Source organism: Sesamum indicum, unplaced genomic scaffold, assembly GCF_000512975.1.
Source record: "Sesamum indicum cultivar Zhongzhi No. 13 unplaced genomic scaffold, S_indicum_v1.0 scaffold00397, whole genome shotgun sequence".
Taxonomy (NCBI): Eukaryota; Viridiplantae; Streptophyta; class Magnoliopsida; order Lamiales; family Pedaliaceae; genus Sesamum; species Sesamum indicum.
Genome location: NW_011628289.1, coordinates 5,546 through 10,410, shown reverse-complemented (window position 1 = coordinate 10,410; position 4,865 = coordinate 5,546).

Here is a 4,865-nt window from a genome sequence, read left to right as displayed (position 1 = left end):
AAGCTTTTCGACCTGAGACAAGCAGGTCTCATAGCCTTTGGTGAACGAGTCCGCAGACTTAATCTCGAGAGCGGTCGTGAAGGTGTCGGTCTTCAAAAAATCACGAACCGCGGACATCCTAGAGTCAGCCAAGGCTCGCTGATATTCTTCAATCGGAATGCGACTGGCTTAGCCTTCTTCCACCCCATGCTTGTGGCCCTCCATAAGGCCGACCTCACGCCCAGCCTCGAATGCCTCCTTCTTGGCCTTCGCCAGAGCCACTTCCTGTTCAGAGCAGAGGATCTCTCTCTCCTTCTTGGCGGCATCGAGCTCGGCTCGCAGCTTTTGGACCTCGTCGCCCAGGGCCAGCAGATTATTCTCCTGTTTGCGCTCTTCTTCGTCTCGCTCTGCCAACTGAGCCCTAAGATTCTGCACCTTTTGATCAGATTGGATAAAACTCCTTCGGTAATGGGTGCACTTAAGACTCAGGCTCCGGACGAATGTCATGACCTGCAAGGTCGAAAACAGCGAATAAGAAGGTCGAGCAGACAGAAAACCAAGATCGACCAGCCGATAGATGTACCTGGACTGAAGAGTGAGCTGCGAACTCCTCGAGCCGAATGGGGCTGTTCGTCACCAGCGACCCTTGATCGCGAACGGAAACGAAGGAGTTGTATACAGCAAAAGTGTCGTTTCCTGCCTCGCCATAAAGGGACGAGCTCAACATATTATCCCATTCAGGGGGCGGCACGTTACCTCGAAGAGCCGCCCGGCTCTCTTCCCAGCACGAGGCGAGCTGTGCCACTCGCAAAAACTTATCCCGATCTTCTTCTACCTCGGTCTTATCTGCGGCTTCCTTAGCCATCCTGCTCAGCATGCTCGGGCTACGCGATTTGGGAGGAGGAGGATGAGAAGGTTCTGCAGGTTCCTTGTCCTTGCCCTTGTCGCCGGGCGCCAACTTAGACTTGGGCCCGTGACCCTTCTTCGGTGAGGACCGCTTCCTCTTCTTAGATCGCTCCTCAGAGGGAGGACCTTGGTGTCCTTGTTCGACCCCATGGTCACCACTGGCTTCGTCCAAATTCAGTTCTAACTCAGAGGAGTTGTAGCCGAGGTGACCACCATGGGCAGAAGGCGTCTCCTCACTATCGACCGGAATGGGCTGCTGATCGGCCGGGGTTGCAACCGCCAGAGCTTTCGAGGGAACCGGGGCCGGCGGGTTAGGATCCGAAGAGCCTGCAACCCCTTTTCCCTTCTTCATCGCGTCCGAGGAACCTGCGACCTCCCCCCCTTCCTCGATTTATTCTGAGAGGCGATCCTCCGCATAGCAGTGCGCATGCTCATGATTATACTATCTGCAAAACAAGGAGAAATGAGTATGTACAGACACAACAGCAACAAAGGCAATTAAACTGAAAGAAGAAAATCACCTAAGGACTCTTCGATATGGAGGGACGTTGGAGAAAGCCCAAATAATTGCAAAACCTTCTCAGTGAGAAGCTTCTTGGGATCGTACTTAGAGGATGTTAAACTCTTTATCTGATCGCCCTCCAGCCCCCCTCCACTCATTTTCGGGGTAGGTTTATACTTGGTCCACTCATTTGTAAAGGGCCAGACTCCACTAGGAGGTCGAATGAAAATATAGCGATCTACCCAAGCCCCTACGTTCGACTTCAAGGCACTTAGATACCTGCAGTCAGGTCTGGCCGAGAGATAGAAAAAACCACGGCTACCAGATCGCTTCGAGGTAGTAAAAGAATACAGACTCCAAAAATTGTCAAAGCTGGGTTCTAAGCCTACGTATCGCATTATTACAACAAAAAGGATGATGTGGGTGAAAGAATTAGGGGAGAGTTGCATGGGACATAGCCCCAACTTCTTCAAAATTGTGGCTACCTGAGGAGCTAGAGGAAATCGCAACCCGGCGTCAAGGTGTTTGATAGAAAAGGCACTAAATCCCTAGGGAGGGCGGTGCATGCGATCGAAAGTAGCAGGGATGACGACATCAAAATCGAAGGGTATGTGGTATTTTTCCCTAATCTTATGGACGGCACCCTAACTTTGCTAACTACAGCCTCCCAAGGGTTTTTAGCGAGTCGATCTTGGAATTTTGCAAGGGTTGAGGGGCCGGTTTGTTTATCGTTAAGTTTAGCAACAGGAAACTTCTTGTTCCTCTTGGGGGAGGTAGAATACGACCCATGTGAAGACTTAGACACCCACCTAGACCAGACCTTGATGACGAACCAGACCCGGACTCAGAAGAAGACCCAGAAGCAGACTCTGAATGGGACGAAGAGGACCCAGAACCAGATCGTGGCTTAGGGCCAGATCGCAACTTAGAATTCGAGCTAGAGCTGGAAGACATCGTACCTTAAAGCAGGATGACTCTGGAAGCCGCAGATCGAATGCGAACTTGAAGTTGAAAGTCCTGGTCGCTTGAAGTCTATGCGTGAGGTAGAGCCAAGAGCTCAAATGGTGGGGTATTTATAGGAGGACCGCTCTGGAGAAATGCGCCGAAGGTCAACCTACGGGAATTCGCCACGTGTCCACGGTGACAGCCAATCGACGGACGTGACGGTTCGACTTCCTCAAAGGCAACGAACTTGCACTTTGAAAAAGTGAGGGAGTAATGATGGGTATACACATACCACCCCAACAAAAAGACCAAAACACCCTTTCATTAAGGGCATTATAGTCATTTCGCGATTAGGACCCGCGTATTTTATAGCGGGCGGGTCGCAGTTGACCCGACCCGGATCGCACCGACTGGCCGAAGACCCGCATGATGACAACCGTTCGATCAAAACACACACTGATAAGATAAGGCCACGTGGCCCAGTACTTGACGTACAACTGTGTTCTATAAATAGACCCCGATGCGCCATGCATTAATTGAGCTCAAACTTTGAGATCGTATATATTTCTCTCGATCAACCAAACTTGAGCGTCGGAGGGTCATTGTCGGGGACGTGCCCGACGAGCTCACGGTTCGTGTCTCATTCTCAGGGAACCCAAAATCTAATTCGGAAGAGTTAATCCGTCTGCAGTGAGATCATCTCAGGAGATCGAATAATTCGACCCGGATCAATATTCTTGATTTTCCTTGTTGGTTTTATAGCTTTTAATGTATAAGTATATGCCAATGCCAATTTTGAAATCCTAATGAAGTAATTCTTAGAAAAGAGAATTATGAAATCTACTATTTTCGTTCTTTTTCCACTCAGGCCTATCAAATTGTATTTGAAAATTTTCAAATAGTCCTAAATTTCATCAAATTGATGAACCACTATCTTGACCCTCCTTCTGTTTTGGTTCCACAAGACCATTAAATATCTTCAAAGAAAGTTTTACTACATTATGTCTTTCATTGTTGCTTTATTATCAGATTTTTGACACACTCAAGAAGAGCATGTGCATAAGCACTTGTGTTGTGTAATAACTGGAGACCCTCCATGTTTTTAAGGTTTTTGTATATGCCAACACTAGTTTTGAAAGCCAAATGAAGTAATTACTAAAAAGGAGCTATATGAAATCTTTTTCGTTGGTTCTTCTTCCATTTCGACCTATCGAATTACCTTAAAAATTATTTAGAACAGTCCTAAATTTCATCAACTAGAACAACCACTATCTTGACCCTCATGTTGTTGTTCTGTAATACCATTAATTGTCTATTAATAGTCATCTATCACATGAGGTCTCTCATTGTTACTTTATCAAGTTTTTGGTAAAAGTAAATAAGAGCAAGTGCATAAGCACGTGTGGCAGCTCTAGAGAGAACTTCTTTCTTGATTTCGTTTTTTGCTTTGTGGCTTTTAATATTTATGTATGTGCCAATGTCAAATGACAGTAGTTCTTCAAGTTGGTGAAACTTAGAATGGTTTGAAAATTCTCAAATGTAATTTGATAGGCGTTAATGGAATAAGAACAAAAGTAGTAGATTTCATAAATCTCTTTTTTAGTAATTACTTAATTTAGCTTTAAAATTGACACTGGCATATATGTGCACATTAAAAGCCACATGACAAAGAAGGCAAATCAAGTACATGCCACACGTGCTTCTACACTTCTTCTTGTTTTGTATGTAAAAATCTTATAAAGCAATGATGAATGACGACATGTAGTAAATATTTTTCTAAGATAATTAATAGTCTTATAGATCCACAACAGCTGGGTCAAGATAGTGGTTACTTAAGGTGATGAAATTTACCATTGGTCAAGATATTTAATGTAATTCGTTAGGCCTAGGTGGACATAGAACAAAATCTGTAGATTTAATTATTTTTATTTTTTAATAATTACTTAATATGGCTCTCAGAGTTGACATTGGAATATATAAAAACATTAAAAGCCACTTAAGAAAGAAAGAAATATAGCACAGATGGTCTTTAATGACCCGCATGCCACATATGGTTTGGACTTGCTCTTGTTAAGTATGTAAAAGATCTGATAATAAAATAACAATAAGTGACTAAATATAGTAAAATTTGCTTTAAAGACATTAGAAGGTCTTATAGAACCACAGCAAAAGAAGGGACAAGATAGTGGTCCTTAAAATTGATGAAACTTAGAACTATTTGAAAATTTTCAAATACAATTTGATAGGGCTAAGTGGAACAAGAATAAAGTAGTAGGATCACTGCAAAGTGGAAACATGAGGGATGTGAATGGAGAATCCATATATCACCTATCTAAAAGGTCTTACATTCAATCAAAACAATCATGATTAAAACACATGTGCAAGGACTTATGCTAATGGTGTTGCCAAGTCTTATTATTTGGCAAAGAGGATGGAAAATTTTTCAATGGATAATCCTTATTTTGTCAGCTCTCAATTGAAGAGTATAATCCTTAGAAATGTAGAAGTCATTAGATGGAAAGTGATCATGGTA